The sequence below is a fragment of the Chrysochloris asiatica genome, unplaced genomic scaffold (assembly GCF_000296735.1).
Source record: "Chrysochloris asiatica unplaced genomic scaffold, ChrAsi1.0 scaffold00005, whole genome shotgun sequence".
Taxonomy (NCBI): Eukaryota; Metazoa; Chordata; class Mammalia; order Afrosoricida; family Chrysochloridae; genus Chrysochloris; species Chrysochloris asiatica.
In genome coordinates, this window is record NW_006408523.1 from 39,725,425 (window position 1) to 39,741,634 (window position 16,210).

At 38.1% G+C, this 16,210-nt stretch overlaps 1 pseudogene; it reads right to left on the reverse strand.

Moving 5' to 3' along the window:
• LOC102815238 overlaps nucleotides 1–16,210 on the reverse strand; it is a 144,912-nt pseudogene that overhangs the window by 101,448 nt on the left and 27,254 nt on the right.

Here is a 16,210-nt window from a genome sequence, read left to right on the forward strand (position 1 = left end):
AGCAGATTTGTCTAACTCAGTATGTCATTTAATTTCTTGACTTCTATTTCAGTGAGATTTGATGGTGGAGCAAAATTGAAGTCGTTGGTGATCTCAATCTTTCCCTCATTTATCATGATGTTATTTATTGGTTTGTTTGTAAGGATTTTCATTTTCTTTACACTGAGGTACAATGTGCTTACTACAACTGGGATATACAGATGCCAGGAACCATGACTTTCACTGCATTAAGCATTAACCTGGGTCCTTAGTAAATTACAATGCTTACATGTTAATAGGTGTAGACAAAACATGCTTCAGAAGATTGATATTAAAAGGGAAACAGTAATTCCTAAAGATAAGTTTTAAAGTAAATGTTAGATTGGAAGCAACTAAGCTGTCATTCAATGTGTGAATGAATCAGCAAACTGTGGTACATCCAGACAATAGATTATCAATCACAATAAAAAGAAAATGAACTCTCAAACCACAAAAAAAGACATCACGGAATCTTAAATGCATATTGCTAAGTGAGAACAGCTGATCTAAATAAAAGTACATACTTTATCAGTCCAATCATATAACATTCTGAAAAGGAAGAAACTATAGAGAAAGTGAAAAATATAATTGTCAGGAGATTAGGGAGAGAATGGATGAAAAAATTGTTGTTGTTGTTGTTGTTGTTAATTGCTGTCAAGTCAGTTCCAACCCATAGCGACCTAGTATAGGGTTTCAAAGGAGCAACTGTTGGATTTGAACTGCCAACCTTGTCGTTCAAACTGACCTGGTAGTCCCACACATTATCCTGTAGCACCACACCAGGATGAAAGAATAGGTAGAGCATTTTTAGGACAGTGCAACTGTTCTGTATGATACTATACAGTGGACACATGGCATTATACATTTGTCAAAACCAATAGAAATTCATAACACAAAGATGTAAATGTAAACTATGGGCTTTCATTAATAAAATGAGTTGCTGTTGTTAAACATCAATATTTGCTCATCAATTTAAACACATGTTTACCTGGTGTGGCACTATGGGATACAGCAGTAGAACACAAGATCTGTTTGAACCACAAGTTCAATGGTTCAAACTCACCAGCCGCTCCTTGTAAATCTTATACAGGGTTGCTGTAAGTCAAAATTGACTCAATGACACCTAACAACAATAACAACATGTTAGCTGAGATAAGAGGGAGTATAATGAATACTCCCTATACTTTTCTATAAACTTAAAACTATTTTTTAAAAATAAAGTCTATTTCAAATTCTTAAGATATATGTATATATATATTGTTGTTGTTAAGTACAGTCGAGTCAGTTCCGACCCATAGTGACCCTGTATAGGGTTTCCTAAGAGAAGCTGGTGAGCTTGAACCACAGACACTGCAGTTCAAACAGCTTTGTAAGTATAAATCACCTGGTCACATCACTACAAAGAAACAGAGTATAGTCACATAAGTATAATGAAAAATATGAGAATTCATTTCAATAACAAGTAGAAGTATGTTTGTGTTTTTTGTTTTTTTTTTATTCAAAGGGAGCTCAAAATATTCATACAAACCACTAAGACTCTCTTCCAGGTGAATTGTCGCCCAATAGGTAACCTGAGGTCTATGTGCATGCTGTTACTTCTTTCTCATCATTACTCTTTCAGGTGCTCCAAGCACAACTGTGGCTGTAAATACTACCTCTCTACAAAGAGCCTCCCTTCTCTCCCAGACTCATGTAACTCCTGACCCTCACATAGACTGCCTCCTGGACATCTCCACATATGCCCCATAGACTTCATGTTTTGCTGCCCAAATCCTCTTCTTTATTCTTACCTTAGTAAATGATGTTGACAGAGGTTCAAGTCAGCTTGTCGAAGCTTTGGAATGAAATAGTAGTGCTGACACAGATGGATCTTGGCTGAAAGCAAAGAATACCAGAAAGATGTTTCCCTGTGCTTTATTGACTATACAAAAGTTTTCAACTGGAAGGATCATGATAAACTATGGACAACAATGCAGAGATTGAGTATTCCAGAACACTTAATTGTGCCCATGAGGAACCTGTGCATAGATCAGGAGGCAGTTGTTCAAACAGAACAAAGGACACTGAATGGTTTAAAATCTGGAAAGGTGTGCCTCAGGGTAATATTCTTTCACATACTTCTTCAAACTTTATGCTGAGCAAATAGTCCAAGAAACTGGGTTATATAAAGAAGAACGTGACATCAGGGTTGGAGGAAGATTCATTAACAACCTGCCATATGCAGATGACACAACCTTGTTTACTGAAAGTAAAGAGGACTTAAAATACTTACTGGTGAACATCAAAGACCACAGCCTTTGGTATGAGTTACACTTCAATGTAAAGAAAACAAAAATCCTCATTATGTGACTAATAAATAACATCATGATAAATGGAGAGAAGATTTAAGTTTTCGAAGACTTCATTTTGCTGGGATCAACTATCAATACTCATGGAAACAGCAGTAAAGAAATAAAACAATGTATTGCATTAGACAAATGTGCTGCACAAGAGTTCTATAAGGTATTCAAGAGCAAAGATACCAGTTTAAGGGCTAAGGTGAGCCTGGCCCAAGCCATGGTATTTTCAAGAGCTTCATATGCATATGAAAGTTGGACAATAAATAAGGAAGACCATAGAGTCCTGGTGTGGCACTGTGGGTTAATGCATTGCACTGCAAAGCTGGTTTGAACTGCAAGGTCGGTAGCTCAAGCTCACCAGCTGCTCCTCTATACAGGGTTGCTATGGGTCAGAACCTTCTCGATGTCACTTAACAACAACAACGACATAAAAGAATTGATGCATTTGAGTTCTGATGTTGAAGAAGAATATTTAAAGTGCCAAGTACTACCAGAAGAACAAAGAAATCTGTTGGAAGTACAACCAAAATGCTTCTTAGAGTCCAGGATGGTGAAACTTAGTATCTCATACTTTGGACATATTATCAGGAGCGATCAATCCCTGGAGAAGGACATCATGCTTGGTAAAGGGAAGGATCAATGAAAAAGAGGAAGACCCCAACAATATGATTGGCACAACAATTTTGAGGTTGGTGCAGGACCAGGCAGTGTTTCATTTCTGTGTACATAAGGTCCCTATGAGTAGGAACTGATTGGATGGCACCTAACAACAACAACAACAACAAAGTAAATGGAAATCTGGAAATTATCTCTGGCTCCACCATCTTTCCCACAATATTATGAGCCATCAAATTCTGTAGAATGTACTTCCTAAGCATCTCTTGCACATAGCGCTTTGTTTGCTAATAGTTAAACTTAGAAAGTTTTCACATATCAACTGGATCACTACAGATGTCTTGGCTGGTCTTGTCAAAGTGGCTGGGGACTCTGGACTCAGGGAGGGAGAGGGGTAGTGTGCTGAAGGCCAGGGGGCAGGCTTGCAGAGTGTACCCTTTGGTTGTTTGATGATGCATGGAGTGGAGTTTGTAATCATTGCAATGAAATGAAATACGATAGGATGAATGTAAAATTAATGGTCTAACATGTAAATTATCACATAATCTGCAATAAAAACTTAAAAATTAATTAATTAATTAAATTAAAAAAAAAAACTTTTCCCAAAATTTACCCAACTCATGCTACACAATGTTACCTGAGTGACCCTTATAATATAAACACAAATATCTCCTCATTCACCTGCTAAGATATGTCAGTGCCCATCTATATACATCCCTATTACATTCGGGTCAAACTCCTTTATATGGCATGAAAGACCAACAATGAGGACTCCTCTCTAGTGCATCATCCCCCACTCCCATGCTCCACCAATGCTTTAGAAATAGGTGAGAGTTTTCCCTCAGCTCACTTGCCTCTATGCCTTTGTTGATGCTCTACTATTGACCTAAAATATCCTTTTAGGCTTCTCCATCTTAAATAAATATTCTTCAGCATGAAGAACTCTATTTATTTTCTCTTCCTATTCTAATCCTCTTACTCCTTCAGCTCAGTTATATGATTCTCCCTTGTATTCATAAAGCACCCTGCGCATGCAGTTGGCATAGAATTTACCATACTAAATTGTGATTTCCAGTTTATTGTCTATATTTATCACTTGATTATGGTTTCCATGAGCACAGAAAGGGTCTTTCATGTCGACAGCTTCCGTGCCTAGCACAAAGCTTGCTGCACTATACTTGCCCAATCAATGTTTGTTCAGTAAATGAAAAGGAAAATGAGTTTTCAGGGATAGGACTGACTGGATTACTCAGAGGAAAATACACCATCTACTTCTACATAAAAAATAATCTGTTGTAAAATAAAATTAATATTTCCTACATGACTACTTGTACCCGGCAGTGTTTTGGTGTGAGAGTTTAATGTGATAATGGAAGCTTCTGGATGTATCGATTAGGAACTAAAGTGAGAGAGAGACAAAGAGCAAAACAGAGAGAGAAAAGAGATTTATAAGTCCCCATTTGCTTATATGTGCCAAGAGTCCCCTGCACAAGACAGGAAGATGAGGAGCAGATCTGGCAGAGAAGGGTTTCATGGGGCTGGGGGCTGCATGGCACTGTGACCCAGCCGAACTTAAAGTGGACCACAATTATGTGATTACCAAGGAAATTGAACTGGATTCCAAAACCAGTTCACTAACAGCAAATATCCATTTACTAAACCAATCTGGTTTTGTTTGGGTTTTATGTGATATATTTTCAAAACTTCATTTTTTTAAAAAAATAGTGTCATTTTATCTTGTGATAAAATACACAAGCACATCATATTAAAAATAAAAATAAAATGTTACTAGTTCAAAGGATCATGTTACATAGGTATCAAAACCAAGATAAGTTCTAGTTTCCAGAGTCTAACCTGCAGTACATATCTTGTCTGAGTAAAAAATTTCTACAGCTAAGCAGTCTCCCCCCAGACCTCCAGAGTCCACTGTAGCATGTGCTGCCCTTTGTGAAGTCCGCCTGACAGACCTTTATCCTTACATGTTGCCAACCGCCTTTCATGATCAGATTCCATTCAAACTTGTCTTCTCTAATGTTGTTACCTGACAACATATCGTCCACAACTCATGTCAAGCCCACACACAAGGGGATTCGATTTTTATGACCCGTAAGGTTTTCATCAGCTGATTTTCAGCCTTTCTTCCTAGTCGGTCTTCCTGGAAACTCTACTAAAATCTGTTCAGTACCATAGCAACACATAAGCCTCCACTAACAAACAAGTGGTGGTTGCGCATGAGTTAAACTGGCCAGCAGTCCAACCCGAGTGCCAGCATGGAAGGAGGAAATCTACACTGAATCACCACTGCTCTCTTACAGCACCATCTAATTAAATCTCCGTCACACCATCACAAGTTTCCATTCCTGTGACCCTTATCTCCGGCGGTCTCAGCACCTCAACCATAAAGGACCTCCATCTAATGTTCCATAATAACAATATATTTTAATTGAATTCAGTGGTCTTCAAGTCACAATATGTAAGCAGTTGCTCTTTCCACCCTATTTAATTTCTTAAGTGAAAAGCCAGCTTTTCTTTCATTTTATTACTAAAAAGTATGCCTTGAGAACTAGCAAATTTCATTAAATAACATTATGCTAATAAACAGAGAAGATAGCATACATATGTGTCCTTTGGCATATTTGATACATTGAAAACAACAGAAGGAAGTATTCAAAGTTTAGCCCAATCATTCTCCTCCAACCAAACTCATTTCAGCCACAAAAGCACCATTTTCTGATCTGTTAATCTACTGTGTTTCATCGTAACTTGTAAGGTTTTCAGTGGCTAAAGATTCGGAAGTCGTCTGCTCTCCTTCTTCCAAGTCTGTCTTAGTTGGAAGCTCAACTGAAACCTTTCCATCAAGAGTGACCCTGGTAGCACTCAAAATACCAGCGGCATAGCTTCTAGCATCACAGCAACATGAAATCACCACAGTATGACAAACTGACAGACAATGAGTGGCTTTTGCTAAAAATAATTTGCTAAAGATAATTCAAAAAACAGCTGCAACAATACATTGACAGAAAACTGCCAGAAGTTCAAGATGGATTCAGACAAAGACATGGAATGAGGGATATAGTTGCTGACGTCAGATGAATCTTGGTTGAAAGCAAAGAGTGCCAGGAAGACGTTTAAATGTGCTTTATTGGCTATGCAAAGGCATTTGGCTGGGTGGATCCTGACAAGCTATGGACAACATTGCAAAGTATAAGTACTCTGGAACACTTAATTGTGCTCGTGAGGAATCTATGTATAGATCAAGAGGCAGTCCTTCCAACAAAACAAGGGAACACTAAGTGGTCTAAAATCAGGAAAGGTGTGCACCAGAGTTGTATTCTTCCACCATACTCATTCAAACTGTACACGGAGCAAATAATACGAGAAACTGGATTATATGAAGAAAAACATGGCACCAAAATTAGAGGAAGGCTCATTAACAGCCTGGCATATATAGATAATACAACCTTGTATACTGAAAGTGAAGAGTACTTAAAATACTGGTGAACACAAAAGACCGCAGTTTATGGTATGGGTTGCACATAAGTATAAAGAAAACAAAAATCCTCACCAATGTACCAATAAATAACATCATGATAAATGGAGAAAAGATTAAAGTTGTCAAAGACTTCATTTTGCTTTGATCCACTATCAACTCTCATGGAAGCAGCAGTCGAGAAATCAAGACTTTTTATTGCATTGGGCAAATCTGCTGCACAAGACCTCTTTAAAATATTCAAGAACAAAGATAGATGTCAATTTGAGGACTAAAATGTGCCTGATTAAAGCAATGATATGGAATGTTGCCTCACATGCATGTAATGTGTAACCTCATATGCACATGAAGGAGTCCTGGTGTGGTGCTGTGAGTTAATGCACTAGACTGCAAGGTCGGTTTGAACTGCAAGGTTGGTGGTTTAAACTCACCAACCGCTCCTTGGAAGCCCTATACAGGGTCACTATGCGTCACAACTGACTCAATGGCAGTTGACAGCAACAATAATGCATGTGAAAGTTGGACAATGAATAAGGAAGACCGTAAAATAATTGATGCATTTGAGTTATGGTGCTGGAGGAGAATATTAAAAGTACCATGAACTTTCAGAAGAACAAACAAATCTGTGTTGAAAGACGCCCACCAGAATGCTCCTTAGAAACCAGGATGATGAGACTTTGCCTCTCATACTTTGGACATATCCTCAGGGACCAGTGCCTGAAGAAGGACATCATGCTTGGTAAATTGGAGGACCAGCAAATAAGAGACAAACCTCAATGAGACAGACTGACACAGTGGCAGCAACAATGGGCTCTGGTGTATCAGCAGTTGACAGCACGGCACAGGACTGGGCAGTGTTTCATTCTGTTGTACATAGGATCAATATTGTCAAAACCAATTCGATGACACCTAACAGCAAAAACAACAATCTACTGTGTTGCTTGTCACTCTATATAATCTGGTATCAGCCATGTAGCCACAGGTCTAAGAGTTCCTATTTCTCTTTGACGTTGTTTAATCCACCCAGGTTAACACAGCAAGGGTAAACAAAAGTAGCAAAATAAGACAGTCTTTAAAGCATAAGCAATTATTTGATTCTGCGTTCATATTGGGGATATTTAAATATGTTGTTGTTGTTCAATTGTTTAGTGCCATTGAGTTGGTTCCAACCCACAGTGATCCTACAAAGGGTTTTTGAGGAGCAGGTTGTGGATTTGAACTGCTGACCTTTGGTTCACAGTCCAGTGCTGATCCTACAGCACCACTCCAGAAGTGCAAGCATAAGCTCCCAAAATTTCACAATAGTAATATGCATCTGTATAAAGCTGTTGTCGGGTGAGACTAGACCTGCCCCATATGATTTTCTTGGTGGATTACATCTCAATGTAAAAAAAAACAAAACTCCTCACCACTGGAGCAATAAACAACATTCTTATCAATGGAGAAAAGATTGAAGTTGTCAAGGACTTCATTCTTCTTGGATCCACTATCAACACTCACAGAAGCAGCAGTCAAGAAATCAAACAACATAATGCATTAGGCAAATCTGCTGCACAAGACCTTGTTAAAGTGTTGAAGAGCAAAGATGTCAGCTTGACGACTAAGGTGCACCTGACCCAAGCCATGGTATTTTCAATAACCTCATATGCATGTGAAAACTGGACAGTGAATAAGGAAGATCGTAGAAGAATTGATGCTTTTGAGTTATGGTGTTGGAGGAGAATATTGAAAGTGCCATGGGCTGCCAAAAGAACCAATAGATTCATTTTGGAAGAAGTGCAGCCAGAGTGCTCCTTCGAGGCCAAGATGGCCAGACTTTGTCTGCCATGCTTCAGACATACTGTCAGGAGGGACCAGTCACTGGAGAAAGAAATCATGTTTGTAAGGTGGAGGGTCAGAGAAAAAGAGAAAGACCCCCAGTGAGATGGATTGACCAAGTGGCAGCATCGATGGACTCAAGTGTGGCAACAGTAGTGAGGTTGGCCCAGGATCGGGCAGTGTTTTGTTCTACTGTGCATAAGGTCGCTATGAGTTGGTACCAACTCGATGGCACCTAACAACAACAACAACAACAACAACAACAATCTTTCCAGAAGCTGATAACGAGGCTTTTCTCCCCTATGGTTGGTTAAGTTTGAACTGCAAACCTTCAGGTTGGTAGCAGAACACTAAACCATTGCACCACTAGAGCTCCTTAGACAAAGTTGTTTCTTTCCTTTTTTTTTTTAATCATTGGACTAATTACTAATCAAACACGTAAATAAATGGAAATTATAAATCCCAAATTAGTGTTATTATACTGAACTTTTACTATCTGTAGTTTTTGCCCACTGTTCCAAAATATTGTTATTGTTAAGTGTTGTGGAGTCAAGTCCAGCTCATAGCAACCATGTATAAGTTTTCCAAAGGGCGACAGGTGGGTATAAACCACTGACCTAGTGGTGAGCAGGACCTGGTCTAGCAAGGCCACACCGAGACTCCTTTACAAAATGAAGAATGTTTATTATTTGTTGCTCGGTTTTCGTGTTTTAGGCATGGAAAAGTATTTCCTCAGTGTTCTTTACAATCATTTCACTTTCTTAAGAAGTCTTTAGGAAACTACCATTATAACATACAAGGCATACTTATTTTGGTTTTGGAAGATCATTAATAAAAAGCTCTTAAGACTTTTGAATTTATCTAGATGCAAAAGCTCATCAATGGAATTGACAGCAGAGGAACAACCGTTTACCTAAGGAAATGGATGGTTCATACTCTATTTGAAATGTTACTCTAAGTTACTTTCTAAATATCTCAGGCCCTTAGGATTGGTAGTTCAAGGACTCAGTCAGGAGACTTTGGAAGAAAGAAGGCAATTATGAATGTTGAATAAAAGACAAAAATAAAAAATATTTTTATAAAACGCTCTGTTTTCTGCTTAGATTTTTTGTTGTGCTCATCTTTTGTATGTATGACTTGAACAATCCCATTCTGTTTCATTTAAATACTTGCTGTATTAAAACAAATCATATACTTAATTTGGTTACCATGGAGTGTTCAATAAATATCCATTGAATTGAATTCATTAGTATTATAATAGTTTTGAGGAAAAAACTATGTAAATTATGCTAACTTGTAAATATCAGTGTTTTACTATAAATAGACAAATACTTCATATTATCCCAAGTAAGATTAAAAGTTAAAACAAAAGAGTTTTCTATGTTTTCCATATTCCTTCTTTTTCTTCCTAAAAAAATAAATTAAAATAAAATAATTTCTTAAATGAAGGGAGAAATATGTTGAAGAAAAGTCTAATTTTTTTTTAGAAATAAATAGCTAACAATGTGTTTTGTTTTCAATATGGCTTATCTTCTAATTCAAAAAGAAAAAAGTAGACATTTCTCTGTATTGGTCTCTCCATTTAAATTTCTACGGATGCATGCGGTGTCTGGATTATAATGCAAAAAACTAAATAAATTCTAGTGTTATTTGTGGTCCCAATCAACATTCCCCCTCAGTCTCCCCAATGGGCAACAGTCCCTCAGCTTTGGCTGTTCAGACTTGGAAGCTTTTAAAGTCCCCATGGGCGAGCAGCTGCAGAGGGAAATCTGAGCTGGAGAAGATTCAATCTCTTTGTAACCAGAGCAGTGTGTTTGGGGGGTGGGGGCAGGTGGAGGGAGGAAGGGATGATAGCTCTTTTTGTATAGGTGGGAGTCCCTTTCCTGCCCTAATTTCTCAGATTTTTTAGTCCCTTTGTATATGCTATTATATTACACAAATATGGTATCACATTCATGACAAAATGCTCTGGTTGAATATTCATGGGAAAATATTTGTGATCCTGTAAAGAAATCATTGAAGCCAACCACTCAATTAACACTCATTCACTCTACAAGTAGCCCATGAATGTCAACCACTTGGCTATGAACTGAGTGTACAGTTTTGAACAAGCTCATGGAAAGCTCGTAATGTGTGAGGGAGACTGAGAATTATAAACAAGCAAGTTCACAATGAAGCTTGACAAGACACTAGAAAATATGTCCCTTCCCTACAACTTAAAAGTAGAAAAGAATGGAATGAAGGCAAACAATGTTGCCATGAGAGATAACACAAAACAAAGAATCCTTCTTGATGTTTTCAAGATCTGTTTAGGGAAAAGAGAGAGAGGAAAAGAGACTTACACGAAATCTTCTCACTTGGGTCTAGTTTTCCATCTCTTCTGAAAATCTCAGCCCCTGACATTGAGCAACAGCAAACTTCTGCTGTATTTGAATGTATGTTCTCTGCAAAGCAAACAGGTGATACAGCAGGAATATGTAAATTAACCAAGAGACATAGAGTACAAAGTCTATATTTGAAATTCTATGTGTAGAGCTAGTCTCCCAGTAACCTTACCGTAGAAAAGCAAACATTTCTGCCTCAGAGAGGAGCAAAGCACATACCAAAATAATCCTTGCTACTCCATCTTTTTCTCTTTTTTGATCTGGAAAAAAGATCTCAGCGGTAAACACTATACAGCAAATTTTGCATCAGAAAGCCAAAACGACATAATGAATGGGAACATTAACGTGTTATAATGTTGTGTAAAGATTACCTCCCCTCACATATTTTAGATTATGCAAAGTGATGATTATCAAATACTTTTATTCTTCAGTAAGGAACCTCTCTCACTGAATTATTATCTCTGGCTGGCCAATTTCATCTTTTTCATTAATTGACCAGTGGTACAAACCTACTTACTATTGCTTGTGTTTTTTTAAACTTTTTATAGTGATTCGAGTGAAAGTATACATAGTAAATTGGTTTTCCATTCGACAATTCACACTCATTTTGTTCTGTGACATTGATTGGAACCCTCATAACGTAACAGCACTCTTCCCACTTCCGCCCTGTGTTTCCCATTTCTCATTCCTTCTTTCCTACCCCTTCCTGCCTTCTGAATTTTATACCTGGGCAAATGCTACCCTTTTGATCATATATGGTTGATGATTCTAAGTAGTGTGTACCTCTCTGGTATTATTTTTTACTTTACCAAAAAAAATTAAAAATAAATAAATAGCACTACTTGGTTAATGTGCTGTACTGCAGAGTCGGTTTGAACCACAAGGTCAGTGGTTCAAGCTCACCAATTCCTCCTTGGAAACCTTATACAGGGTCGATATACATCGGAACCAACTTGACCACACTTAACAACAAAATGCTAATTCTACAATGTATCCTTCTATACACTGCATATTTACAGCCTTAAGAATATTCATCATACTTAGGTACTAATCAAATCATTTGAGAAATAATTGGCATATTGAGTACAAATCCACTTGGGTACTAAACCTACTGAGTTAATTTTAACACATGTCCTACTAGAGGACAAAGTAAAACTTCTCCATAAAGTTTCCAAGACTGTAAATCTTTATAAAAGCAGACTGTCTTATCTTTCTCCTGTGGAGCGTCTGGTGGGTTTGAACATCTTTCAGTTAGCATCCCACTGCTTAACTCACTGTGCCATCAGGAGTAATGTATTATTTGGCTGAAAGTTGAGCCACAACACTGAGTTCAGTTCAAGGCCAGAGAGGTGAAAAAGCGCCACAATGTTAGGGACTCTACCTGTCTCTATCAGATCTGGACTTTTTAGGATTTTAAAATTTGTCCCACATTTTCCATCTGCCCTATCCAGGACTTCCTACTGTGATCCTTTTCAGAGTGGTCTTCAGAGGTAGCTGGGTACCCTCTACTTCATGTGCTGTTGCACTTTTATATTTTATATCACTTCCTCAGTTGTTTGTGATAAAAATCAGTGTCTTCCTTTTTCCTCTCTGGCCAACACGCCTTTTAAAATCCTCACAAAATGTGCATCAAGTAAAGCATTAAAAACAACAACAACAACAAAGAAAACCTACTGTCATCAAGTTGATTCCAACTGACAGCAACCCTACATTACAAAGTAGAACTGCCCCATAGGGTTTCCAAGGCCATAATCTTTATGGAAACAGATTGCAGGGTTTTTCTCCCACCGAGCAGCTGGTGGGTTTGAGCCACTGCCCTTTTGGTTCACAGTGGAACATTTAACTACTGAACCCGCAGGGCTTCTATAATTAAGGCATGAAAAAAAAACGAAAACTCATTGCCACTGAGTCGATTCCAACCCTGTATAGGGTTTCTGAAATGGTAAACCTTTAAAGGGGCTCACAGTCTCATCTTTCTCCATAGAGTGGTTGGTGAATTTGAATCGACAACTTTACATATTAGCAACCTAATGCCTAACCCATAGGGCCACCAAAGGTCATAATTAAGACATAGGAGGAAAATTGGCTTTATAGTTAAAAAGGCATGTGTCTAAAGCCAAGTTGCCCCTGTGCTGTGTGATCTGAAGCACATAAAACCAAAAACCAAACCTACTACCTTCAAGTCAATTCCAACTCATAGCAACCCTATATCATATATAGTTGCCAACACCATACATCTTTATGGCGTGGCGGGTGGGTTTGAACAGTCAACCTTGTGGTCAGCAGCCCAATGTTTACCCTACAGCACCACCAGGGCTCCTTTCTAATCTATAAACTGTAGTAAAAAACAAGTACGTAATGTGGCTCTGTAGGATAAGTACTGGACTGCTAACCACAAGGTAGATAGATGGCTCAAACCCACCAGCCGTTCCTTGGAAGCCCTATACTATTGTGAGGAATTTTCCTCACAATATAGTGAGGCCCCACTATTGTGAGGAATTCTCAAGATGGTCCATCTTCAGAAATAAAGGGCTCATGAGATTGCTAGATCAGATAGCAACAGGAGCCTATGTCCCTGGAGTATGTGAACAGGATGAATTGGGGAGGGGGAGGAAGAAACACATTCACTGGGGGGGAGGGTGTCGAGCAGGACTTCTAGACTAAGGTATACCTTCTTTGCAAACCTGCCACACTGTGCTTCTGCCTGTGTCTACTGGGTTGGACATCTGATTTTGCAAAATCAAATAAAGAAAACCTCACTCTTGCTCAAATGAGTACAGATTGGATTTCTTGAGCATTTGTCAGTGAGCACTTGTGATAACTCATCAGTGACCTCAAAAAGAAGAGGAACTGAGGCAGTATCCAGGGTATCAACAACGTTTCTCACACTATGAGTCAGAACTGACTGGATGGCACTTAAAAACAACAACGATATCGTAGTTGCAAAAATTAAATGAGATAATCCAGGGAATGTAGTAAGCACAGAGTATGGTGTGCACCACACACTAAGGCACAGTCAGAACTGTAATTCTACTGGAGCTTTCATAATTCTTTTTCTTTAGTCCTCTTGGGTCCACTTCTTCTTTCTTCTTAAGACTGCTCTTACTTGTGCCATTATTATCACTGATAATGGGATTTCATCATCTAAACATACACATTGCTTTTTAAAAAATGCTTATCTGAGTAATTCTTCAATATTTTATGAAAGCCACATTAAGAAGTCTTTCTAAATTTCTTTTCAGTGAGAACCAGAGAATGCCATCTAAGAGAACAAATTTAACTTTGAATCTTGTTAAATTCTAGCAAAGTAAAAAATAAAATGGTTTAAATATTTCAGAAAATAAGACAACCAAAATGACTAGGTGATCCAGCAATTAATCAATCATTCTAATCCTAACAGCTTTTTGTCTCTTCCATTAGGGAAAGGGTAACCTATATTATAACTGGATTTTACCAGTTTCCCTGGACAGGGAGCAAACCAAATGAGAGACATTCTGAATTTGGCAGGACATACAGAGGCTCTGACTAATCCACAACTTACTGACAAAGACACAAAAGAGGTATTCAGCTAGTATGATTGGCATTTAACTAGGCAAACTAGAATGTGTACCTACAAAATGAGCTTTGGTCTTAAAAGACACAACCTGAGGCATTATAAACCGATTAATCCACATAGAACAATGAGGCTGCCATTGTATTTAACTCCTTGGTCATTAGAACCAGTCCAAAAATCAAATTAAAATGAATTTTATCACTTTAGAGTAACATCTCAATAATTTTTAAAACTCCAAATATCTATTTCATTTACCAATTTTATTTATGATACTTTATTTCAAATTAATTTTGGCTTCTTCCAGAAATCAAAAAAAAAAAAAAAACCCTGAAAGGAACAAATGGGATGGCACTGAAGATCTAGAAGATAATAAAATGAAGACATATTCTGAAAGAAATCTCTAAAGAAAAGTTAGAAATCCATGTAATTCTACCAAGATTATTAACCATCTGTAATAACATAACTCTTGGTTATGTCGGCTCTGGTATATTTGTTTTTGTTTTTTTTTAATTGTCACATAAACTTTGTTCCTGGTGTTACATTGGTTCTCCTTCCTACACCTGCAAAAGTAAAGAACTTGTATCCTGTGATTTATGATCCTCTTGCTGCTGTGTTTCAGGCTTGCTCTTCATCAGCATCCTGGTTACACAGCATTATCTGTGGCTGTGGAGCCAAGTCAGCTTTCTGAGGGAGCAGCAGCCAACCGAGGAGCAGAGGTAGCCATCTGCAAAAGCTTATCTGTCTGGGGGGAACGGGCTATTTATTGCCAGCCGCGTAGGGAGTGAATCACAACATACATCCGGGGCGGTGGAAACGTTATTCATATAATATTTAATAAGTTTATGTAATTGGACCAAGTTTCATTAGGACTTGTTGCAATAAAACCACAGACATTTCTCAAAAAGCAGGACATCCAGCTGGAGAATGTAGACTGTTTATGTAGCATCGGTAAATTCACAGTCACGAGTGTCTGGAAGCCAAAACAAAAATATGCCGGAGCAGGAAAAAGTGTTGTCGCCAAAATCCAGACCGATTGGGGCAAAAATTAAAAAAAAAAAAAAACTTGGTCAAAGCTCATTTTGTATTCAGCCGTTCAATTCACAAAGGTCCCCTGAGCAAAACAATGTGGTCATCTCTTCATTGTTATTAAATTAATTGCATGTTTCTTTAACTTGGTTTTCATTATTCTGCAAATGTGGCTTGAATGCAAAGGCCAATTCTAACATGCTATTTAGTCTTTTCAGCACTTAATACCAAGCTTTATATTATATAGCTTTTCTCAGGGTTTTGTGTTGCTTTATTTCGTTTTGTTTAGGTTCTTGGACAAACGTTGGAATGTGGTAAAATGGAAAGAGTACTAGTGTATCTTCTGTAAAAAAAAACATGGATTCACATCACCATTCTTCCACTTTACTGTATAATTTGGGTAAAGTATCTGGCATACTGGTTATACATTCAACAGCTAACTGAAAGTTCAGGTGTTCAAACCCACAAGCTTCTCTGCCAGTAAAAGATAAAACAGCCTGCTTTCATAAAGATTTACAGCCTTTGGAAACCCTATTGGCAGTTCTAGTCTGTATTATAAGGAGCTTGGATAGCGTAGTGGTTACAAGTTCGGTTGCTAATCTTATGGTCAGCAGTTCGAAAGTACCTGTGGTGGTACAGGAAAGATGAGGCTTTCAAGCACTCATAAAGATTTACAGACTCGGAAACCCTATGAGACAGAAGTGACCCAATGGTACATAACCACCCCACCAGTCTATGTTACAGGGTCACTATGAGTCTGGATCCGAGTCCTGGTGTGGCACTGTAGGTTAATACGCCAGACTACACAGCTGTTTGAACTGCAAGGTCGGCGGTTCAAGCTTACCAGCTGCTCCTCGGAAACCCTATACAGGGTCACTATGGGTTGAAATCGACTGGACGATACATAACAACAACAACAATGAGTCTCGATCAAGTCATGTGGCAAAGGGTATTTATGAATTTATGA